Source organism: Mesoplodon densirostris, chromosome 4, assembly GCF_025265405.1.
Source record: "Mesoplodon densirostris isolate mMesDen1 chromosome 4, mMesDen1 primary haplotype, whole genome shotgun sequence".
NCBI lineage: Eukaryota > Metazoa > Chordata > Mammalia > Artiodactyla > Ziphiidae > Mesoplodon > Mesoplodon densirostris.
Window position 1 is genome coordinate 915710 of NC_082664.1, and position 25259 is coordinate 940968.

The 25259-nt window shown below is 51.0% G+C and overlaps 1 long non-coding RNA gene and 1 pseudogene across 7 annotated transcripts in view; one reads left to right on the forward strand and one right to left on the reverse strand.

Moving 5' to 3' along the window:
• The window catches only part of LOC132487767 (uncharacterized), a 348757-nt gene that overhangs the window by 309390 nt on the left and 14108 nt on the right, over positions 1 to 25259 (forward strand). For all 7 annotated transcript variants that reach the window (XR_009531683.1, XR_009531682.1, XR_009531687.1 and 4 more), the window contains 4 exons: positions 10756 to 10832; positions 17496 to 17572; positions 24231 to 24307; positions 24721 to 24963. This is a non-coding gene — a long non-coding RNA (uncharacterized LOC132487767). The remainder of the gene's footprint in view (positions 1 to 10755; positions 10833 to 17495; positions 17573 to 24230; positions 24308 to 24720; positions 24964 to 25259) is intronic.
• LOC132487766 (probable ATP-dependent RNA helicase DDX28) lies at positions 2074 to 8732 on the reverse strand (annotated as a pseudogene).

The window sequence follows — 25259 nt, forward strand, 5'->3', positions numbered from 1 at the left end:
GAGACCATCTTTCAGCCTGTCCAAGCTGGTCTAGCCATGGCTGAAATTGCGCAGATTAACATGCTATAGCCCATTGTGGTAAAACTGCCTCAGGACCAGGGGCATGTTGTTGTGGCTGGAGGGAGGTCAAGGCAAATGGGTGGGTTCCTTAGGTCTTGGGATCGGGCAGGACACATTGCCTGGCCTGGGCCAGCCTGGCGGTCCCCCACCTCACACTGTCACACAGACTATACTAGGAGCAGCTGAAGCCTGGGCTGAGGGTTTCCCACCAGGGAGGGGATGACAGAGAAGGGGAAGGGCATCCATAGATGATGGAGAGGACATCCAGGGGTGGTGTGAGGGAGCCTCCCCACTAGCGCTACATGCTCCGGACCTCCTGCCCTGCCCAGGGCCAGGCTAGGCCCCCACCGGCCCCCAGCAGCCCGCACACACTGCAGCCACCCTTCCACAAGCGGGAAGTCCCGCATCAGGGCCCGCGTGCGCTCCCGCGGACTTGGGGTGCTGGAGGTGCCCAGCGTGGTCTGCACGAGGGTTCCGGTCACAGCAGCAGACCCAGCAGGAGCAGCAGGCACAGCAGAGGCCGCTGGCTGCGTGCACGGGGACCTTCGAGGCCCCCGGGCCGCAAGCTGCGCAGGGCAAGGCAGGCGGGCAGAGGCGGGTCTGAGAGGGGCGGGCGATGGGGTTCTGCCCGTCGACACAGGCCACCCAGCAGCGCGGCCTCGCGAGGGGGGCGGGGTGAGGGAGGGGATACAGAGTCACAGGACCCTGCGACCCGTGTGCGGAGAGCCGCGATCCGGGAAGCCCAGCAGCCACAGGGCGGCACTGCCCTCCCGCCCCCTGCTCAGAGGCAGCTCCCGCGGGCTAAGCTGGCCTCTGCTGAGAGCCCACTCGCCTCCCATCGCGGGTTCCCTCCGCCCCCGCCCCTCTTCCCACACCCACTGCTCCGAGGGGGCGCCCTAGGTTGCTCTCCCCTGCCTCTAACCTTCCTGTCCAAGCTGGGGTGCTTCTCTCAGAGGGCCACCTGCAGCCCGTGGCCTCCCGGGAGCACACCTCGTCCCCATCTGCCTGCAGCCGGCCCCGCCCACCCCGAGGGCTACGTGCGAGGGTCTCTGTGGCCACAAGTGCTCTGGGCTCCCGGTTTCCCGGTACTGGGCCATGGGGGCTGGTGTGGGGGAAGAGATAGTTTCTGGAAATGGGGGGGGGTAACCTTGTGAGCTCTGGATTCAGGAGGGAGCCCTCTGCCCCCAACCTTCTCTCTCCTCCTACTTGACTCCCCAACCTGCATGACCATTCTCTGGGGACTTGAACCAGCGCCTGGGAACTATCAGGAACCTCCCCCACTTCTGTCAGCCAGCCTCAGGAGAGCGCCCTCAGGAGCTGCTACACCTCCCCAGGGCCTGAATAGAGGGACTTTTGGGATGTGAACTGAACAACCTTCTGGGGAGAGTCAACGACCCTTTTACTCATTAGAGCAGGAACTCGGTCAGTAGGCTATTTGTGTGGAAGGAAATGAAGTCGCTTCCATGGCAGAAGAGCCCCCGCTGCAGCAACCTTCGTCCCAGAGCTGCTGGCTGACCTTCTGGCCAGGATCCCTCCTACCTCAGCGTGGAAGGCCCGGCCTCGTGGAGAAGTGTAGGTTCTGAAGAAAGACCTGGTACCTGGGCTCTGCTGCTACACTTGCCTTACCTCGTGGCCCTTGTGGCTCTAGCTTTCCCAGAAACCTCAAGGGCTAAGTGCCTGTGCTTGCTCAGAGGCCGCACGCCATTCCCCATTTCCAGCCTTAGGCCCTCCCGCTAGCTGCCTCCTCTAGGGACCCCCTCCCCTCAACACACACACACACACACGCACACTGGGGATGTGCCTTCTCACAGCAGCTCAACCACTGAGCTGATTTAGGGACTGTGCCCAAACTCCTGCATCCCCAGCCTCTCAAGTTTTTGCTCTGATCCCTAGCACACCCTGGCGCTGTTCCACCTTTGGAATCTTTCCCAGGTGGCAGGAGTGCCTAGCACAGGGGTAGTGACCTAAGTCTGAGCACTGGCGACCCTAGAAATCTGTTACAGAAAAGCGTTTTATTGAGCAGTAAGGGACGCCACTGGGGACGGAAAGGCCTGGCAATAAAGGAGCATGTGAACCTCGGGACAGGGTGCGTGCTGCTTGACTCTCCATCCTGTTCTTGCTTCAGGGAGCAGGGCTTCCTGGGCCTCTCTATCCTGCCTCCTGAGACCCCAGGCAGGAGGCTCTTTGGGAAGCCACAGATTGCTGCTTTCACTTTCAAAAAGCCCAGCTCCCCACTGGTTTGTGGTGGTGGCCGCTGACAATGGCTCAGGGCAGGAGCCCATGTGGTAGACTGCTAAGGCTTCTCTGCACCCTGTCTCTGCTCCTGCATCCTCCTCGGCTTGCAGAGTGCAGACTTCACTTTCTTCAGCTCACAAGGGGGCCCCTGAGGATTGAGCAGAGGAATGCCAGGTTTTCTTCCAGGCCAGCTTCCGCCCTGGGATGTTCAGGGCAGACTCTCATTTCAAACCTCACTTTCTGAGGCTCCTGGCTTATGGCCATTTAGTGTGCAGGGAGGCTCCTGGCTGAGGAAGGCTCAGACAGAACGACGCAGGTTCTAATCTGTGGTAGTGAGCAGTGGGGGGGGGGGGGGGGGGAGGGGTCACTGCAGGAAGAGGCATTCGCTGTCTTAGGCAGTTAAACCATTGCCCTGTCTTCAGAATGGTTCAGCCAGCAAGATTCTGTGGAGTCCGCCTCCTGGCACCATGCTACAATCGCCGGATTTTGGGTCTGGAGCAACCGAGATCTTCGTCTGACTCTTCCGGAGTGTGCTTTCTCCCGGGAGCCCATCTGGGGACTGGCTTCTCGGCTTCCGCCTTTGCTGGCATGGCCAAAGGAGCATCCCCGTAGGCCCGGTAGCCACCAACCAGGCAGTATGTCTCCCCATGCCGGCCCAACTGCGTTTCTCCACACCCTCGGTTGAGGACATGGTAGTGACCAGGTTTAGGAGGAGAAATGGGAGCCACAGCTGCTGCAAAGAAAATCAGAACTGATCAGTCACTTCTGCTGTACACAGTCTCCTGCCAGAATTTCCCTCTCATGTCTCTCCCAGTTTCTGGCTGAAGACCTTTAATCTACTTGACATCCAAAACACAGACTTGGACCATCACCTCTATGAGTCCCTAGAGAAGGGACACTGGCTGCAAAAGCAATTCCTAGAGCCTACGGCTGCATCAGGTGAGGTAGTCTCTTCACCGTTGCCAGGGAAAACAGTAGAACCCGAAAGAAATTGCAATCATGATCCTCTCCATCTCTCCCTTCCACAACAGAGAAAACATTTCTTGCAGTGTGTCACTTCTGAGGCTTTAATGGAAACGTCTTTCAAGTTTTGGAAAAAGATAATCTAATATAAATTGGTTAAGGACCCCTCCCACTTTGGCAACCCCTCTTGGGCCCCATTTATACTGCCTGTTACAACCACACTGAACTCTAGCCCTCTGATACTTTTATCTAGATTAGAACAAGGCCAAATACTGAGGCAGAGTGATCAGGAGACTCAGAACCGGGTTCTGGGTACCAAGTGTAGGCTCACATCCACCCAGCCTCCTGGGACACCATCTGCTCAGCCCTCCAGTCTCAGTAGCGCTTCATCACCCACCTTGGTTCTTCCGGTCTTCCCATGAATATGGCACCACCCTCTCCCCTAGTACTCAGCAGCTCAGTATGGGATGTGTCTGAGGGGACAGATATAGATGTGTACATGACAGCACAGAGGTGCCTGGGTTTGAAGGTGCGGTTCAAGAGTGGCCCTCTTCCTCAAACTGCTCCGTTTACCATCTGCCAACAAAAACGCACTTGCGTTTTGCTAAGAGGCCAATCAGGAAAGGGTCTGAATGGAAGCATCCTGTAGCCCAAAGCGGAAGGCAACATTTATAAAGATCAGAAGCTTCCTGAACACTAGTTCAGGGATGACCTTTAACTTGTCCTCAGCAGTGAGCACTGCGGGACCCTGAAGGTGTCCCAGGTCACTGGTATTACTTACAGCTGGGAAAGTGCTGAGGTTTACGTAGTGGGCAAGCCCCACAGGAACATGTGGCAGCCAGGTGAGGTTGTGTGTACACCATGCCTCTTCTACAGATGCCCGGTCTCGGTGTACCTGCTGCACTGCCCAGCCAGGGAACAGAGCACAGGTTTGAGTAAATATAGACGATCCGGTCAGACATTCTCTCTCAGACAACCAAAGAGATTGGTATCTGGTGGAGAACTGGTAGGGAAGTTTCTCTGAGGGCAGCACGTTTCCACAGTTACGCTGCCATGGAAACTGTGAGAAGGCCTGTGAGGTCATCACTACCCAGTGAGGTCATAATAAGGAACCTGTGACTTGCGGGTCAGGCTTCAGGAGGAGGGGCAGTTTTGTGGAGGAGAGCAGGGTGGAGGCAGAGGTACTCTGCCTGGTCCCTCACACCTGGGCCTCCCCACCCATGCCCTAGTCTAGTAGACACCCCACGTGGGGCGTGCAGGTGGGCTGGTACAGCCCCAGGGGCCCCAGGAGGGCAAGAGAGACCCACATTCTGAAATTGGCTTGAGAGGCAAGATTAACGTTAAGAGACAGCTAGGTTGTATGGCACTGACCCTAAGAGGCAGAGAATTGTGTGGACTGGGGAATCAGGGAAGGCTGCTTGCCAGTGGGCCTGAAGGACAAGTGAGATTTGGACCCATGGGGAAGAGAGGGAAGACATTCCAGTTTGGAAGAATACAAGCAAAGACACAGTCTTCTCGACCTTGTCCTGCCCCAAATATAAATTCATAGAACCCTCACATTTTTACACCTGAGGGCTTAGAAAAACCAAGATGTTAAGGAGCCTACCCAGTGTTACACAGCTAGTGGAGAGGGGTTCTGCTCAATGGTTACGTTCATGTCGGGGCTCCGGATTTACAGCTGATAGGAATGTGAGGACAAGCTCATGCCGTTTCAAACATTTCCAAGTGATACTGAGAGAGATGTTAAAGGTGCAAAATGAGGGTGCTGAATGACCTCACAAAGTGGGAATGGTGGGCCCATTTTAATATGAAATTCAAAACAAATTCATGACAAAAGGACATAATACAAAATGACAACATAATCATTACACTCCCCTCTCCCCTAGAAGTAAAAATCATTATAATCCTCTCTCTCTCCACCATGAAAGGATGAGATAAAGGCTCAGCAGCAGCCCCCGTGAAAATCACGGTCAACACTGTGAAGAGGGGTTAGTAAGACAACTTGGTCCGACTCAGAGAAGGAAAGAGACAACTCTGCCCTTAGCCTGATCAGGCCCACAGGAAGGAACCACATTTGGGGCAGCTTTTGATAGTGTGGCAATGAGAGAGAACCTTCTTTAGGAGGGGACTCCCTGTTGCCGACCTTGAAAAAGCAAAGATGGGACCTTCGTTTACTGGGGCTGTTGCAGAGGGGATGTGCCCAGGAGGTAGAGACTGCTTGGGCTACCCTTTTAGAGGTTGGGCCACCCTGGTTGAGAACCACAGCACCTTCTATCCCTAAACTGCTTGAATCAGTGGGTGCCCGTTAGGACAGACGAAGTCAGGCCTCATTGGAGCAGACTGCCTTTGGGAGTGGTAGAAGGTAAATGTGAAGGGGAATGCTCTGGCGGAGGTTTGTCATGGCAGGTGGGCCAGCATGAGACCATTCAGACTATCCAAGGCTCCGGAGATTACTTGGCTGGGAGCATCCCTCTGATGTGGTGTGGGGACTCCTACCTTAACAGGACCTGGCTGGGCATCTGGGGGAGGCAGAATAAACGGCTTATTAACTTAAGAGAGCGAGAGAATCACCTGGGGGGGTTCCACCAAACCACTTAAAAAGCCTTGTACCTGGATTCTTGAGCCAACCCTCAGAAAACTTATCTAGATCTGGAGTAGGGCTCAGGAAGCTGCACTTTTAATAAGCTTCCTGGGCAGTCCCACCACAGTGGTCCATGGATAGAGAGACCAAATTATTGTGTATTCTCGGTTGCTTTTGGGAGTCAAAGTGGGCAATATTAAAAACTGCAGCAGGCATATGTATAAACAGGGGATATTCAAGGCAAGCAGAGGTGTATAGTTATTCTATGCAGGAATCAGATTTGAGAAAAACTAGCCTGGTGGTTAAAGAACACAACCCTGAGGACAGACAAACCAGATTCTTTCCTACTGACTTGTGTGATTTTGACCAAGTTCTTTTATCCTTCTGACTGTTTCTTCATATGGAATAGAGCTATGACTGTACATTTAGCACAATATTCTCTTTCTGCAAACGTTGCTCTGGGTCCATCTGTGTTCTCTGCAACTTAACCCTTTCCAGTGCGCAAGCATTTTTAAGTTGTTTGGTGAAGTATTACATTTGACTTTCAACAGTTCATTACTTTGGGCAAAGCTTATATAATGCTGCAGAGACTAGAACCTATGCAGAGATAGTGAGAGGATGTTATAAGCTTATTCTGCTGGTTTATAAAAAAGTTTAACCTTTTCTTCTCTTCCTCCACCTGCCACCAAGAGATGAGAAAGAAGGCAGAGCCTGGAAATGCACACCAAGCAATATTTCTGTGTCAGTTTGCCTTTTATTCCTCTGCCAGTACTTCCCAGAGAGGTTTCACCAAAAGTGCCTAAGCTTGCCATGGCCACCGTTGTGAAGAATATTTCTCTTTATTGCTAGTCACATCCCCTTTTCCTTCTCCTGGAGGCTTAATGGATGTTTGGGGGCAGGAAACAAAATTTAAACTAAAACATCAATTGAAAGAGCCTTCGTCCTAAGTGTGGTAGTTTGGAGTGTGAATCTTCTCAGGGTCTACTGAATTCTGCCCCAGTGGAAACTGTTATTAAGGGGCACCCATAGAAACATCGCTTATTGTTAGAAACCATGACATAATACAGAGCCAAGATCGACATTATTCTTCACGTGAAAGACTACAGAGAGCCAAGCTCAGTAGTTCACCCTCAAGTGTTGTCCAGCAACTTACCTTTTGAAGCCAGACAGCAGCCCGGGTCTTCAGAAGGTGACTAGGCAGCCCAGAGCACCCTACTGACAAGTGTGCTCACCCATCCAGCACAGAGGGAAAGGTCCCTGTTATGGCATCATATATAAGCCTGCTGCAATAAGGTTTGCTGGTGCAAAGGCGCTCTCACTGAGGACCCCAGTCCTGGAAGGCTTCTCCTCTGGCGAGCTGCCAGCTCCATCTTCTGAACCAGGCTCATGTCCCAGGGATGGGTCACAAAGCTGATGACAGTGCCTGGCACCTCGATCCCCACCCGGCCCACCCTCCCTGCTCTGTGGATGTAGTCTTGCAGGATGAGAGGGAAATCATAATTGATGACTAGCTCCACCTGGGTGCTGTCCAGGCCCTGAGAGGTGATGTCTGTGCAGAGAAGAATGTCTCGGGAGCCCTTCTGGAAGGACTGGAAGATGCCTGCTCTCACTGAGGCTGGCATTTGTCCCTGCAGTCTTAAGTGTTGGATTTTGTGGTCATCCAGAATATATACCCCAGCCAGTTCACAGTGCTGTAGCAATTACAGAACACCAGAACAGTTCCTGCGGTGCCAGTCCTATATGCTCTATCATGCTGCCTAAGGATCTGTACCAACCCAGTCACCTTCTCTGTTCCCTTCGGCCTCATGAATGTCTGTCTGACATGAGGCATGATGCAGTGGAGCTTGTCACTGGTAACGCGGGTTAGGGAGTCTAAGCTGGCAACTTTACTCAGCAGCTGGCCTACACCTTCGGGAAATGTGGCACCCACCAGCACTAACTGAGCTTTGGGATTGAAGGGGTCTTTTAAGTCAGCTGGGCCTTCTGCTGTATGGCTCCCCTCCAAGATGTAATCCACCAGTTCCAGGAAGCTTTCATCCAACACCAAGAAGGAGAGCGGCTCCAGGCTGATCAGTTGAGTTTTCAGGGCCTTCCACAGAGCCCCCGGAGTGGCCACCAGAATATCTGCTGGAGGTTGTTTGGACAGTTGCAGCCTGATCCTCCTCATGCCATGGCCTCCCCCTAACTCCCGCACCTGGAGGTCCAAGGAGCTGCCCAAGGCCTGGGCCACGACACGCACCAGTTCGGCTAATTCTCGAGAAGGCACAAGAACCAGGCCTCGAGGAGCAGGGATACGACAGGGGTCCAGGCTTGGCTGGCCCAACAGCCGTTGAAGGAGAGGTAGCATGTAGCTGAGAGTTTTGCCACTGCCGGTTTCTGCGGCGCAGAGAATGTGGCGGCCGCGAAGAACTGGGGGAATGGTACTCGACTGCACGTTTGTGGGCCGAACAACTTCGGGAGCAGCCTCCTGTAGCGCGCTCAGAACGGGGAGCTCCAGACACACTTCAGTGCAGCTGCCCTTGGGCGAAAGGTTCCGCAGCGCTGGATCCTCACGTTGCACGCACTCGATGGAGAAATGGTCCGCGTGGGTGCGCCGATTCCTCCAGCCGCGCGAAGAGAGTGGCGCGGGTTCCAAGAGCCCAGCTTGAGGTGAGCCGGCTGGTTCAACTCGGGTCGCCGCGCTGACATCAGCGGCAGCCCAGGACGCGCCAGCATCGGCCGCGGGGGGGCTACGCTGGCCGCTATGCCGCTCTTCCTTCCGCCGCTGTAGAGCCTGCGGGATGCGCACCACGGGCAGCGGCTCGTTGGGACCGCGGACCGTCAGGTCCCGGCAAGGCGCCAGAAGCAACCGAGCCGCGAGCGACAACAGCCGCAGCCGCCGTGCCAGAACCATACTCCGCTTGCTGCGGGAGAGGCGCACGACAGTGACGTCACAGGCGCGCCAAGGCCTCGCGGATGGTGGCCGGCGCGGCTCAGTAGTGGTCGCGAAATCGGCGAACTGTGTGGAGGGAGCGGGATCTGTAGAGCTCGGCAGCGGCGAGGTCTGTAGGTCGGAACAGGGGATGGTGACTCCAGACCCCCGCCAACCTTGGGGAAGGGTGCGCGACGGCGGCAGGACCGGGGTCCGCCGATATGCGGCGATGGGGCCCTGGCATTACGAACCAGGAGGGCGGAGGGCTTCTGGCGATCCGATGTCCAATCCCTGCCATGCTCTTTTGTCGCCCTCACAGCTCCTGTCATGGCTTGGCCAGTTCGGGTCTCCCCCTGTGACTTATGATGAGGGTGCGGCGATGTTTTCCCAGATGTGGTCCCCGTGTAAGGTCTTTGAATACAAGTATTTATTGAGAGTCTGAGTGAATGGGTCAGGCCTGGGGGCCGAGACCAGGAGTCCGGAGTCGTAGGTCCAGGCTCACCCTTCCCTTAGAGCTCCCCAGAGAGCTGAGGGCCCCGAGGGCAAGCTGATGGCTTTCAGCGTATCTTCTCTTCAGCCAAGAGAACTCATCTCTTGGTACTTTTCCCCTTTCTTTAAAGCTGAGGTTCATTCTCCCCTCCCTTGTCACCCTTTCCAAATTCTCTTCCTGAACCCACTGCTTTCTTGGGTAGTTCACCTCCAACGGCTTTCCAGTCAGATACCTCAATTCCGTAAATAGCAGCGAGGAGGGTCCTGCTACCGGTTTGTGGCCTGTCCCACAAAGCCACGGTCAGGCAGAATAGTTTACTTGAATTCAGTGTTCAGGTTGCCAGAAAGCCTTACGCTACTGGTACTTATTGAACGGAACCCGAAAATGGGTGTCCGATCATTTCTGTAATTTCCAGTGTCTTGGGTAGGAGATAAGGTAAACGTGGATTAATCTCCTGGGAGGTTCTTAACATCTGGAGAAAGAGTTTTACTTTCATCAGATACCGTTATAGAGATAAATACTATCAAATTTCAAATAGCATTTTGATACACGATAGACGTTCTGGAGAGTTGAATGCTAAGCCAGCAGAGGAAAGGGTTTTGAGTCCTCATGGGTGAACAGAGTCATTGGATAGAGCAGTGGCTCCTGAGTGAGGGTGATTTTGCCCTCACCCGTCCTCCAGAACGTTTGACAATGGCTGGAGACATTTTTCTTTGTCACATCCGGGGTGTGGGGGGGCGGTGCTGCAGACATCTAGTGGGTAGTGGCCAGGATGCTACTACATATCGTACAAGGCATAGGACAGCTGTCCCCACCACCCCAAAAGAATTATCTGGCCCCAAATGTCAATAGTGTGCTATGGAGGAACCTTGGATAGAGGCTGAGGACTGAAGAGAGGCTGAGGTTGTCACGTGTACTCTCACCTCAGGTTGTCAGTCACATTCGCCAGACCCTTGTGTGGCCCTGCCCCTTTCCCAGAATCTGTAGCAGGCACACTGATGCCATTGCTTGTCATGGCCTTGGGATGAGAAAACCTTGGGGGCTCCTCAAAATCATAAACACAGGAAGGAAGGAGTGATTTAGGAGGGTGACGTGGGAGAAGAGAGCTTTAGGCAGAACAAAATTGTCCTCATGTGTTTGGGAAATGTGCCAGATGGAAAAGAGATGAGGTGTGCCATGGGGTGTACCATTGCAGAAGGCAGACTGGGACTGATGCGTGACAGGGAGTCAGATTCTGAATTTGATATAGACTGCTGTAGCAACTAGAAGTGCCTAGACCTGTCTAGACAGTGCTGGGTTTTCTGTCACTGCAAAGTTCATGTATAGGCTGATGACCAGTGACTGGTGATATGAAAGAGGGGATTTCATATAAAGGATGCTCTAAGATATTGTGATTCTACACTACTTTTACGATTCTTTCCCAGAACTCGGAGCTCTTCGTTCGTTAGCTGAAGAGCTCCTTGGATGTCTGCTCTGACAAGTTTCATCCATTTACATGTGCCACTCATTTTTCAGGTACAAAACAAAGAATCGCTTTGCACAAAGCCAGAAGGGCTACACTGAAAGAATGATCAGAAAAGAATAATACATAGGTAAGCATTTGCATTGACTTTCTCCACATATTTGAGACAGGGTAGCTGGTTAGTGGCTGTTTTCTCGTGCTCGAGCCCTTACAAAGTGAATCTCCTCAGAATGTCATAGAGATTGGAGCCTATCTAAGCCTGTGTGTCTCTGCCCGTGGCCCCTAGTTTCTTCGTGTCATTGCTTTAGATACTGCGTAAGGCCCTTCTCTTTTCCTCCGATCACAGCAGACATTGAGTAACCTCTAGTTCTGACTGAGATGCATATTTCACATTATAGTACTTTGAAATGAGAAAGGTTTACCTATTGTGGAAACAAATGTAGGCTCCTGGGAATGTTCGTGTCACATGGTAATGTTTTTCCCAGGGCGGCCGTGGTAACTGACGTTGCCTGGTTACTCCCTAAGTTTTGAAAAGAATGTCTCCTTGGATCTCAGGTGATAGTGGTACATCCCTTTCTTCATTTATTCATTCAGTATATATTTTCTGCGCACCATGTATGTGCCACGTACTTTTCATATGGACAGTGAACGAAACAGACAAAATTCCTGCCCTAGTGAAGTGTATATTCTGATTTAATTGGCTTGGGGTGAGGTCTGGCCATTGGTAGTTTTAAAAATCTCTCCAGATGAGTCTAATGCACAGTTAGGTTTGAGAATCACAGTTATAAATGAAGCACTTGGGGAATTGCAAAGGCATTGCAGAAATAAAAAGTGGCTATTGGTATTCCTTTGCTATTCCTGCCTTCTCCTGCCTGCATCCGGACTGTTGTACAAGTGCCGATCATTTTCTATTCAGCCCTTTTCGCTGTTTGCCTAGACCCTTTATCCCTCTTTCTAACCTAACACCCTACCTCCTTCTGGTCTTTCAGCGTCCAGTCCATCATCTGTTTGGGATTTATCCTAAAGTTGGTGGGAAGCCATTGCAGGGTATAAACAGAGAAGTGGTGTTAGCAGAGATGCCTTTTTCAGACACCATACTGGCTATTGTAAGAGAATGGATAGGAGGGGGCAGGAGAAGATTTGGGGAGACTCATTAGGACACTGGCTTTGTGCACAGTGGTGGCCTTGGAGATGGAGTAAAGCAGGCAGGTTAGAGTCGTATTTGGAAGGTTAGTGATGGCTTGGAGGCGAATAAGAGTAAGTGATGAATTGGATGTGGGGAATGTGGTTTAAGGATGTGTAATTGGGTAAATGGAGGCGCTACTTACTGAAATGGGAAAATTTTTCTCCCCACATATTGGCGTGATAAACACCTTCTCAGCCTTTAGAACTTGAATCAGAGATCCTTTCGTTTTTTTATTTTAATATATTTTATTTTATATCATTTTTACTTGGGCTGCAATGCCAGCTTGCAGGATCTCAGTTCCCCAACCAGGGATTGAACCCAGGCCCCTTGAACTGGAGGCACAGGGTCCTAAGCAGTGGACCACCGGGGAATTCCCAGCAGAGATTTTTTCTTTGTTTATTTTAATATAAGTTTTAATTAATTTATTTATTAATTTTTGGTTGTGTTGGGTCTCCGTTGCCGCGCCAGGGCTTTCTGTCGTTGCGGCGAGCAGGGGCTACCCTTCGTTGCGGTGCACGGGCTTCTCACTGCAGTGGTTTCCCTTGTTGCAGAGCACGGGGTCTATGCGCGCGGGCTTCAGAATTTGTGGTGCATGGGCTGAGTAGTGGTGGCTCGCGGGCTTATTTGCTCCGAGACGTGTGGGATCTTCCCTGACGAAGGAGCAAATCCGTATCCCCTGCATTGACAGGCGGATTGTTTTTTGTTTGTTTCGTTTTTTTTTTTTTTTTTTTTTTTTTTTTTTTTTTTTTTTGCGGTATGCGGGCCTCTCACTGTTGTGGCCTCCCCCGTTGCGGAGCACAGGCTCCGGACGCGCAGGCTCCGGACGCGCAGGCTCAGCGGCCATGGCTCATGGGCCCAGCCGCTCCGCGGCATATGGGATCCTCCCAGACCGGGGCACGAACCCGTATCCCCTGCATCGGCAGGCGGACTCTCAACCACTTGCGCCACCAGGGAGGCCCTGTTTTAAACATATTTATTGGAGTATAATTGCTTTACAATGGTGTGTTAGTTTCTGCTGTATAACAGAGTGAATCAACTATATGCATACGTATATCCCCATATCCCCTCCCTCATGCATCTCGCTCCCACACTCCTGATCCCACCCCTCTAGGTGGTCGCAAGGCACTGAACTGATCTCCCTTTGCGACGCCGCTGCTTCCCACTACCTAGCTATTTTACATTTGGTATCGTATATATGTCAGTGCTACTCTATTACTTCATCGCAGCTTTTGCCCTTCCCCCTCCCCGTGTCCTCAAGTCCATTCTCTACGTCTGCAACTTTATTCCTTTCCTGCCCCTAGGTTCATCAGAACCATTTTATTTTTTTAGATTCCATACATATGTGTTAGCGTACGGTATTTATTTTTCTATTTCTGACTTACTTAACTTTAGGTCTATCCACCTCAGTACAAGTAACTCAATTTCGTGTCTTTTTATGGCTGAGTAATATTCCATTGTATATATGTGCCACATCTTCTTTATCTATTCGTCTGTCGATGGAAACTTAGGTTGCTTTCATATCCTGGCTATTGTAAATAGGGCTGGCTGGCGGATTCTGAGCCGCTGCGCCACCAGGGAAGTCCACAGAGATTATTTTTTAAGGGAGGCCCTCCTCAACCCCCATCAGTCTCTTCGCTGCTGAGCTAGACTCCCACAGCCTTACCGTAAGTGCTCCGTCATAGCACCATGCACACTTTTATTTTCACACATATTTGTAAGTTCCCTTTCTATAACCCTCTGTTCTATTGAACCTTACCCTCCTGCCTCATCATTTTGTCTCTAGTGCCTAGCAGTGCTTGGCATATCTTAGGGATTCAGTAAGTGTCTGTTGAATAAATAGTTGGAGACAGAGGACAAGGCTTAGGAAGGGAGATCAAACCTTTGTTTTCCACATGTGGAGTAGGAGCTGCCCTTAACACATCCGAGTGGGGATGTGTTTTGAGCGCTTGGTGTGAGGTTGGGATGCCTTTGGAGATGATCATGGCCAATATTGTAAACCATGGGAGTGAATAAATTTGTGAGGGAGGATGTGTGAAATTAGCAGGGAAGAGGGCCCACGACTGAGGAGCAACCTCAACATGTGAGGGCGGGAGGTGAAACCAGGAAAAGAGACTGCAAAGCAGGGGTAGAGAGAAAAACTGGGAGAGTGTGCGGTCGACGAACCCAGGGAGGAGAGAGATCAAGCAAGAGGGGAGGCTCCACCATGCCATGTGCTGCTAGCAGAACAAGATTGAGGACAGGTCAGTGTCTCATAGATTGAGCCACTTCGAGGTAATTGGTGACTTGAATCAGAGCAGTTTTGGGAGAGTGGCAGAGGGGGGAGGGCATGCCGGAGTGGGCTGAGTAGTAAAAAGGTAGTACCTCTGAGAAGAGCATCCTTGGCAAGCTTTGTGGTTTTTAGGAGGGACCGGGTTTGCTTAGAATAAATAAATTAACAGTTATCTCTGGGCCACGGGATTTGGATTTTCTTCGTTTTACTCGTGTTGCTCTACCTTCAAAATATTTTTAGAATGTGACCACTTCTCACCACCTCCCCTACTATCTCTCCGTTCTGAGCCACCATCATCTCTGACATCGGTGACAGAAGAGCCTTCTGATGATCTGCCAGTGTCTACCGTGGCCCCCACAGTCTGTTTTTCATACAGCAGTCGGCGTGATCATGGGGAATGTGATCAGTCATGCCACTCCTCTCCTTAAATCCCTTCACTGGCTCCTTTCATGAAGCGCTAACACAGCCCGCAGAGCGTCCGACAAGGCCATTCGGGGTCCGACCGCTGTGTCCTGCCTGCTCACTGCTCTCCATCCATTGTGTATCTGACTTCCGTTACCCTCTTCTCCTTTCTGTGCTGCAACCACAGTGGCCTCCTTCCTGTTCTTCCAACACACCAGACAAGCTCCTGCCCCAGGGTCTTTGCACCGGCCCTTACCTCTCCTGTGCGCTCTTCCATTAGATACGAACTTGGCTAACTCAGATCTCTGCTCAGATGTCACCTGCTCATTGAAGTTTATCTGGGCTCCTCTATTTAAAATTTTAACCTACGGGGATGAGGTCGGGGTGGTGGTGGGGGAAATGGGTGAGGGTGGTCAGAGGATACAAACTCCCAGTTACAAGACAAATACGTTCTGGGATGTAATGTGCAGCATGGCAACTATGGTTAACAATACTGTATTGTATCTTTTTTCATTTTATTTTATTTATTAGTTTGTTTTGGCTGTGTTGGGTCGCCGTTGCTGCATGTGGGCTTTCTCTAGTTGCGGTGAGCGGGGGCTCCTCTTCGTTGCGGTGCACAGGCTTCTCATTGTGGTGGCTTCTCTGGTTGGGGACCGCCGGCTCTAGGCGCGTGGGCTTCAGTAGTTGCGGCACGTGAGCTCAGTCGTTGTGACAGCGGCCCAGGTCGCGCCAGCACCGGCCGCGGGGGGCTCCGCTGCCCACTCTGCCGCTCTTCCCGCCGCCGCTGTAGAGCCCGCAGGATGCGCACCACGGGCAGGGGCTCGTTGGGATGGCAGACCGTCAGGTCCCGGCGAGACGCCAGAAGCAACCGAGCCGGGAGCGACAACAGCCGCAGCCGCCGTGCGAGAGCCATACTCCCCTTGTTGCGGGAGAGGCGCACGACAGTGACGTCACAGGCGCGCCAAGGCCTCGCGGACGGTGGCCGGCGCGGCTCAGTAAGGCCCGCGGACTCGGCGAACTGTGTGGAAGGAGCGGGATGTGTAGAGCTCAGCAGCGGCGAGGTCTGTAGGTCCGAACCGGGGATGGTGACTCCAGACCCCGGCCAACCTTGGGGAAGGGTGCGCGACGGCGGCAGGACCGGGGTCCGCCGATATGCGGCGATGGGGCCCTGGCATTACGAACCAGGAGGGCGGAGGGCTTCTGGCGATCCGATGTCCGATCCCTGCCGTGCTCTTTTGTCGCCCTCACAGCTCCTGTCATGGCTTGGCCAGTTCGGGTCTCCCCCTGTGACTTATGATGAGGGTGCGGCGATGTTTTCCCAGATGTGGTCCCCGTGTAAGGTCTTTGAATACAAGTATTTATTGAGAGTCTGAGTGAATGGGTCAGGCCTGGGGGCCGAGACCAGGAGTCCGGAGTCGTAGGTCCAGGCTCACCCTTCCCTTAGAGCTCCCCAGAGAGCTGAGGGCCCCGAGGGCAAGCTGATGGCTTTCAGCGTATCTTCTCTTCAGCCAAGAGAACTCATCTCTTGGTACTTTTCCCCTTTCTTTAAAGCTGAGGTTCATTCTCCCCTCCCTTGTCACCCTTTCCAAATTCTCTTCCTGAACCCACTGCTTTCTTGGGTAGTTCACCTCCAACGGCTTTCCAGTCAGATACCTCAATTCCGTAAATAGCAGCGAGGAGGGTCCTGCTACCGGTTTGTGGCCTGTCCCACAAAGCCACGGTCAGGCAGAATAGTTTACTTGAATTCAGTGTTCAGGTTGCCAGAAAGCCTTACGCTACTGGTACTTATTGAACGGAACCCGAAAATGGGTGTCCGATCATTTCTGTAATTTCCAGTGTCTTGGGTAGGAGATAAGGTAAACGTGGATTAATCTCCTGGGAGGTTCTTAACATCTGGAGAAAGAGTTTTACTTTCATCAGATACCGTTATAGAGATAAATACTATCAAATTTCAAATAGCATTTTGATACACGATAGACGTTCTGGAGAGTTGAATGCTAAGCCAGCAGAGGAAAGGGTTTTGAGTCCTCATGGGTGAACAGAGTCATTGGATAGAGCAGTGGCTCCTGAGTGAGGGTGATTTTGCCCTCACCCGTCCTCCAGAACGTTTGACAATGGCTGGAGACATTTTTCTTTGTCACATCCGGGGTGTGGGGGGGCGGTGCTGCAGACATCTAGTGGGTAGTGGCCAGGATGCTACTACATATCGTACAAGGCATAGGACAGCTGTCCCCACCACCCCAAAAGAATTATCTGGCCCCAAATGTCAATAGTGTGCTATGGAGGAACCTTGGATAGAGGCTGAGGACTGAAGAGAGGCTGAGGTTGTCACGTGTACTCTCACCTCAGGTTGTCAGTCACATTCGCCAGACCCTTGTGTGGCCCTGCCCCTTTCCCAGAATCTGTAGCAGGCACACTGATGCCATTGCTTGTCATGGCCTTGGGATGAGAAAACCTTGGGGGCTCCTCAAAATCATAAACACAGGAAGGAAGGAGTGATTTAGGAGGGTGACGTGGGAGAAGAGAGCTTTAGGCAGAACAAAATTGTCCTCATGTGTTTGGGAAATGTGCCAGATGGAAAAGAGATGAGGTGTGCCATGGGGTGTACCATTGCAGAAGGCAGACTGGGACTGATGCGTGACAGGGAGTCAGATTCTGAATTTGATATAGACTGCTGTAGCAACTAGAAGTGCCTAGACCTGTCTAGACAGTGCTGGGTTTTCTGTCACTGCAAAGTTCATGTATAGGCTGATGACCAGTGACTGGTGATATGAAAGAGGGGATTTCATATAAAGGATGCTCTAAGATATTGTGATTCTACACTACTTTTACGATTCTTTCCCAGAACTCGGAGCTCTTCGTTCGTTAGCTGAAGAGCTCCTTGGATGTCTGCTCTGACAAGTTTCATCCATTTACATGTGCCACTCATTTTTCAGGTACAAAACAAAGAATCGCTTTGCACAAAGCCAGAAGGGCTACACTGAAAGAATGATCAGAAAAGAATAATACATAGGTAAGCATTTGCATTGACTTTCTCCACATATTTGAGACAGGGTAGCTGGTTAGTGGCTGTTTTCTCGTGCTCGAGCCCTTACAAAGTGAATCTCCTCAGAATGTCATAGAGATTGGAGCCTATCTAAGCCTGTGTGTCTCTGCCCGTGGCCCCTAGTTTCTTCGTGTCATTGCTTTAGATACTGCGTAAGGCCCTTCTCTTTTCCTCCGATCACAGCAGACATTGAGTAACCTCTAGTTCTGACTGAGATGCATATTTCACATTATAGTACTTTGAAATGAGAAAGGTTTACCTATTGTGGAAACAAATGTAGGCTCCTGGGAATGTTCGTGTCACATGGTAATGTTTTTCCCAGGGCGGCCGTGGTAACTGACGTTGCCTGGTTACTCCCTAAGTTTTGAAAAGAATGTCTCCTTGGATCTCAGGTGATAGTGGTACATCCCTTTCTTCATTTATTCATTCAGTATATATTTTCTGCGCACCATGTATGTGCCACGTACTTTTCATATGGACAGTGAACGAAACAGACAAAATTCCTGCCCTAGTGAAGTGTATATTCTGATTTAATTGGCTTGGGGTGAGGTCTGGCCATTGGTAGTTTTAAAAATCTCTCCAGATGAGTCTAATGCACAGTTAGGTTTGAGAATCACAGTTATAAATGAAGCACTTGGGGAATTGCAAAGGCATTGCAGAAATAAAAAGTGGCTATTGGTATTCCTTTGCTATTCCTGCCTTCTCCTGCCTGCATCCGGACTGTTGTACAAGTGCCGATCATTTTCTATTCAGCCCTTTTCGCTGTTTGCCTAGACCCTTTATCCCTCTTTCTAACCTAACACCCTACCTCCTTCTGGTCTTTCAGCGTCCAGTCCATCATCTGTTTGGGATTTATCCTAAAGTTGGTGGGAAGCCATTGCAGGGTATAAACAGAGAAGTGGTGTTAGCAGAGATGCCTTTTTCAGACACCATACTGGCTATTGTAAGAGAATGGATAGGAGGGGGCAGGAGAAGATTTGGGGAGACTCATTAGGACACTGGCTTTGTGCACAGTGGTGGCCTTGGAGATGGAGTAAAGCAGGCAGGTTAGAGTCGTATTTGGAAGGTTAGTGATGGCTTGGAGGCGAATAAGAGTAAGTGATGAATTGGATGTGGGGAATGTGGTTTAAGGATGTGTAATTGGGTAAATGGAGGCGCTACTTACTGAAATGGGAAAATTTTTCTCCCCACATATTGGCGTGATAAACACCTTCTCAGCCTTTAGAACTTGAATCAGAGATCCTTTCGTTTTTTTATTTTAATATATTTTATTTTATATCATTTTTACTTGGGCTGCAATGCCAGCTTGCAGGATCTCAGTTCCCCAACCAGGGATTGAACCCAGGCCCCTTGAACTGGAGGCACAGGGTCCTAAGCAGTGGACCACCGGGGAATTCCCAGCAGAGATTTTTTCTTTGTTTATTTTAATATAAGTTTTAATTAATTTATTTATTAATTTTTGGTTGTGTTGGGTCTCCGTTGCCGCGCCAGGGCTTTCTGTCGTTGCGGCGAGCAGGGGCTACCCTTCGTTGCGGTGCACGGGCTTCTCACTGCAGTGGTTTCCCTTGTTGCAGAGCACGGGGTCTATGCGCGCGGGCTTCAGAATTTGTGGTGCATGGGCTGAGTAGTGGTGGCTCGCGGGCTTATTTGCTCCGAGACGTGTGGGATCTTCCCTGACGAAGGAGCAAATCCGTATCCCCTGCATTGACAGGCGGATTGTTTTTTGTTTGTTTCGTTTTTTTTTTTTTTTTTTTTTTTTTTTTTTTTTTTTTGCGGTATGCGGGCCTCTCACTGTTGTGGCCTCCCCCGTTGCGGAGCACAGGCTCCGGACGCGCAGGCTCCGGACGCGCAGGCTCAGCGGCCATGGCTCATGGGCCCAGCCGCTCCGCGGCATATGGGATCCTCCCAGACCGGGGCACGAACCCGTATCCCCTGCATCGGCAGGCGGACTCTCAACCACTTGCGCCACCAGGGAGGCCCTGTTTTAAACATATTTATTGGAGTATAATTGCTTTACAATGGTGTGTTAGTTTCTGCTGTATAACAGAGTGAATCAACTATATGCATACGTATATCCCCATATCCCCTCCCTCATGCATCTCGCTCCCACACTCCTGATCCCACCCCTCTAGGTGGTCGCAAGGCACTGAACTGATCTCCCTTTGCGACGCCGCTGCTTCCCACTACCTAGCTATTTTACATTTGGTATCGTATATATGTCAGTGCTACTCTATTACTTCATCGCAGCTTTTGCCCTTCCCCCTCCCCGTGTCCTCAAGTCCATTCTCTACGTCTGCAACTTTATTCCTTTCCTGCCCCTAGGTTCATCAGAACCATTTTATTTTTTTAGATTCCATACATATGTGTTAGCGTACGGTATTTATTTTTCTATTTCTGACTTACTTAACTTTAGGTCTATCCACCTCAGTACAAGTAACTCAATTTCGTGTCTTTTTATGGCTGAGTAATATTCCATTGTATATATGTGCCACATCTTCTTTATCTATTCGTCTGTCGATGGAAACTTAGGTTGCTTTCATATCCTGGCTATTGTAAATAGGGCTGGCTGGCGGATTCTGAGCCGCTGCGCCACCAGGGAAGTCCACAGAGATTATTTTTTAAGGGAGGCCCTCCTCAACCCCCATCAGTCTCTTCGCTGCTGAGCTAGACTCCCACAGCCTTACCGTAAGTGCTCCGTCATAGCACCATGCACACTTTTATTTTCACACATATTTGTAAGTTCCCTTTCTATAACCCTCTGTTCTATTGAACCTTACCCTCCTGCCTCATCATTTTGTCTCTAGTGCCTAGCAGTGCTTGGCATATCTTAGGGATTCAGTAAGTGTCTGTTGAATAAATAGTTGGAGACAGAGGACAAGGCTTAGGAAGGGAGATCAAACCTTTGTTTTCCACATGTGGAGTAGGAGCTGCCCTTAACACATCCGAGTGGGGATGTGTTTTGAGCGCTTGGTGTGAGGTTGGGATGCCTTTGGAGATGATCATGGCCAATATTGTAAACCATGGGAGTGAATAAATTTGTGAGGGAGGATGTGTGAAATTAGCAGGGAAGAGGGCCCACGACTGAGGAGCAACCTCAACATGTGAGGGCGGGAGGTGAAACCAGGAAAAGAGACTGCAAAGCAGGGGTAGAGAGAAAAACTGGGAGAGTGTGCGGTCGACGAACCCAGGGAGGAGAGAGATCAAGCAAGAGGGGAGGCTCCACCATGCCATGTGCTGCTAGCAGAACAAGATTGAGGACAGGTCAGTGTCTCATAGATTGAGCCACTTCGAGGTAATTGGTGACTTGAATCAGAGCAGTTTTGGGAGAGTGGCAGAGGGGGGAGGGCATGCCGGAGTGGGCTGAGTAGTAAAAAGGTAGTACCTCTGAGAAGAGCATCCTTGGCAAGCTTTGTGGTTTTTAGGAGGGACCGGGTTTGCTTAGAATAAATAAATTAACAGTTATCTCTGGGCCACGGGATTTGGATTTTCTTCGTTTTACTCGTGTTGCTCTACCTTCAAAATATTTTTAGAATGTGACCACTTCTCACCACCTCCCCTACTATCTCTCCGTTCTGAGCCACCATCATCTCTGACATCGGTGACAGAAGAGCCTTCTGATGATCTGCCAGTGTCTACCGTGGCCCCCACAGTCTGTTTTTCATACAGCAGTCGGCGTGATCATGGGGAATGTGATCAGTCATGCCACTCCTCTCCTTAAATCCCTTCACTGGCTCCTTTCATGAAGCGCTAACACAGCCCGCAGAGCGTCCGACAAGGCCATTCGGGGTCCGACCGCTGTGTCCTGCCTGCTCACTGCTCTCCATCCATTGTGTATCTGACTTCCGTTACCCTCTTCTCCTTTCTGTGCTGCAACCACAGTGGCCTCCTTCCTGTTCTTCCAACACACCAGACAAGCTCCTGCCCCAGGGTCTTTGCACCGGCCCTTACCTCTCCTGTGCGCTCTTCCATTAGATACGAACTTGGCTAACTCAGATCTCTGCTCAGATGTCACCTGCTCATTGAAGTTTATCTGGGCTCCTCTATTTAAAATTTTAACCTACGGGGATGAGGTCGGGGTGGTGGTGGGGGAAATGGGTGAGGGTGGTCAGAGGATACAAACTCCCAGTTACAAGACAAATACGTTCTGGGATGTAATGTGCAGCATGGCAACTATGGTTAACAATACTGTATTGTATCTTTTTTCATTTTATTTTATTTATTAGTTTGTTTTGGCTGTGTTGGGTCGCCGTTGCTGCATGTGGGCTTTCTCTAGTTGCGGTGAGCGGGGGCTCCTCTTCGTTGCGGTGCACAGGCTTCTCATTGTGGTGGCTTCTCTGGTTGGGGACCGCCGGCTCTAGGCGCGTGGGCTTCAGTAGTTGCGGCACGTGAGCTCAGTCGTTGTGACAGCGGCCCAGGTCGCGCCAGCACCGGCCGCGGGGGGCTCCGCTGCCCACTCTGCCGCTCTTCCCGCCGCCGCTGTAGAGCCCGCAGGATGCGCACCACGGGCAGGGGCTCGTTGGGATGGCAGACCGTCAGGTCCCGGCGAGACGCCAGAAGCAACCGAGCCGGGAGCGACAACAGCCGCAGCCGCCGTGCGAGAGCCATACTCCCCTTGTTGCGGGAGAGGCGCACGACAGTGACGTCACAGGCGCGCCAAGGCCTCGCGGACGGTGGCCGGCGCGGCTCAGTAAGGCCCGCGGACTCGGCGAACTGTGTGGAAGGAGCGGGATGTGTAGAGCTCAGCAGCGGCGAGGTCTGTAGGTCCGAACCGGGGATGGTGACTCCAGACCCCGGCCAACCTTGGGGAAGGGTGCGCGACGGCGGCAGGACCGGGGTCCGCCGATATGCGGCGATGGGGCCCTGGCATTACGAACCAGGAGGGCGGAGGGCTTCTGGCGATCCGATGTCCGATCCCTGCCGTGCTCTTTTGTCGCCCTCACAGCTCCTGTCATGGCTTGGCCAGTTCGGGTCTCCCCCTGTGACTTATGATGAGGGTGCGGCGATGTTTTCCCAGATGTGGTCCCCGTGTAAGGTCTTTGAATACAAGTATTTATTGAGAGTCTGAGTGAATGGGTCAGGCCTGGGGGCCGAGACCAGGAGTCCGGAGTCGTAGGTCCAGGCTCACCCTTCCCTTAGAGCTCCCCAGAGAGCTGAGGGCCCCGAGGGCAAGCTGATGGCTTTCAGCGTATCTTCTCTTCAGCCAAGAGAACTCATCTCTTGGTACTTTTCCCCTTTCTTTAAAGCTGAGGTTCATTCTCCCCTCCCTTGTCACCCTTTCCAAATTCTCTTCCTGAACCCACTGCTTTCTTGGGTAGTTCACCTCCAACGGCTTTCCAGTCAGATACCTCAATTCCGTAAATAGCAGCGAGGAGGGTCCTGCTACCGGTTTGTGGCCTGTCCCACAAAGCCACGGTCAGGCAGAATAGTTTACTTGAATTCAGTGTTCAGGTTGCCAGAAAGCCTTACGCTACTGGTACTTATTGAACGGAACCCGAAAATGGGTGTCCGATCATTTCTGTAATTTCCAGGGCCTGGGGTAGGAGATAAGGTAAACGTGGATTAACCACCTGGGAGGTTCTTAACATCTGGAGAAAGAGTTTTACTTTCATCAGATACCGTTATAGAGATAAATACTATTAAATTTCAAATAGCATTTTGATACCCGATAAACTTTCTGGAGAGTTACCTGTTAAGCCAGCGGAGGAGAGAGTTTTGAGTACTCGTGGGTGAACAGAGTCATTGGATAGAGCAGTGGCTCCTGAGTGAGGGTGATTTTGCCCTCACCCTTCCTCCAGGACGTTTGACAATGGCTGGAGACAATTTTCTTTGTCACATCCGGGGTGTGGGGTTGGTGGTGCTGCAGGCATCTAGTGGGTAGAGGTCAGGATGCTACTACGTATCGTACAAGGCATAGGACAGCCCTCCCCACCACCCCAAAAGAATTATCTGGCCCAAAATGTCAATAGTGTGCTTCGGAGAAACCTTGGATAGAGGCTGAGGACTGAAGAGAGGCTGAGGTTGTCACGTGTACTCTCACCTCAGGTTTTCAGTCACATTTGCCAGACTCTTGTGTGGCCCTGCCCCTTTCGTAGAATCTGTAGCAGGCACACTGATGCCATTGCTTGTCATGGCCTTGGGATGAGAAAACCTTGGGGGCTCCTCAAAGTCATAAACACAGGAAGGAGTGATTTAGGAGGGTGACGTGGGAGAAGAGAGCTTTAGGCAGAACAAAATTGTCCTCATGTGTTTGGGAAATGTGCCAGATGGAAAAGAGATGAGGTGTGCCATGGGGTGTACCATTGCAGAAGGCAGACTGGGACTGATGCGTGACAGGGAGTCAGATTCTGAATTTGATATAGACTGCTGTAGCAACTAGAAGTGCCTAGACCTGTCTAGACAGTGCTGGGTTTTCTGTCACTGCAAAGTTCATGTATAGGCTGATGACCACTGATTGGTGATACGATAGAGGGGAGTTGATATAAAGGATGCTCTAAGATATTGTGATTCTACACTACTTTTACGATTCTTTCCCAGAACTCGGAGCTCCTCGTTCGTTAGCTGAAGTGCTCGTTGGATGTCTGCTCTGACGTGTTTCATCCATTTACATGTGCCACTCATTTTTCAGGTACAAAACAAAGAATCGCTTTGCACAAAGCCAGAAGGGCTACACTGGAAGAATGATCAGAAAAGAATAATACATAGGTATGCATTTGCATTGACTTTCTCCACATATTTGAGACAGGGTAGCTGGTTAGTGGCTGCTTTCTCGTGCTCGAGCCCTTACAACGTGATCTCCTCAGAATGTCATAGGGATAGGAGCCTGTCTGAGCCTGTCTGTCTCTGCCCGTGGACCCTAGTTTCTTCTTGTCATTGCTTTAGGTACTGTGTAAGGCCCTTCTGTTTTCCTCCCACTCACAGCAGACATTGAGTAACCTCTAGTTGTGACTGAGATGCATATTTCACAGTATAGTACTTTGGAAATGAGAAAGGTTTACTTATTGTGGAAACAAATGTAGGCTCCTGGGAGTGTTCGTGTCACTTGGTAATGTTTTTCCCAGGGCGGCCGTGGTAACTGACGTTGCCTGGTTACTCCCTTCGTTTTCCTTTCGATGCAGCAGGCCCACCGCTACGCCTCTCACCTGAGAAGTCCAGAATCGGGAAGACACAGGCTGTATCAGTTGCACTGCAGACTTATTCACAATAGCCAAGATGGTGAAGCAACCAAAATGTCCATCAACAGGTGAATGGATAAAGAAGAAGAGGTCCATGTACACAATGGAATATTCACCATGGAGAACAATGAATTAGTGCTCTTTGAGGCACCACAGATGAGCCTAGAGATAATCATGGAACATGAGGTAAGTTGGAAATCAAAAGACGTATATCCTATGATATTACTTATAGGCGTTATCTAATAACTGACCCACAGGAAAATATTTCCACAGAGAAAGACACTCACAGATGTAGGAAAAAACTATACTTATCTAAAAGGAAAGGTGGGAGGAATGGATAAATTAAGATCAGTGTTACATATACCAATACATATTATATACATGTGTCACAAAGTCCGATCATATAGCAAGGGAGGTCTACGGAACACTGTGTAATATTTTGCATGGGAAGAGGATCTGTATATGAATAGACATATATAATG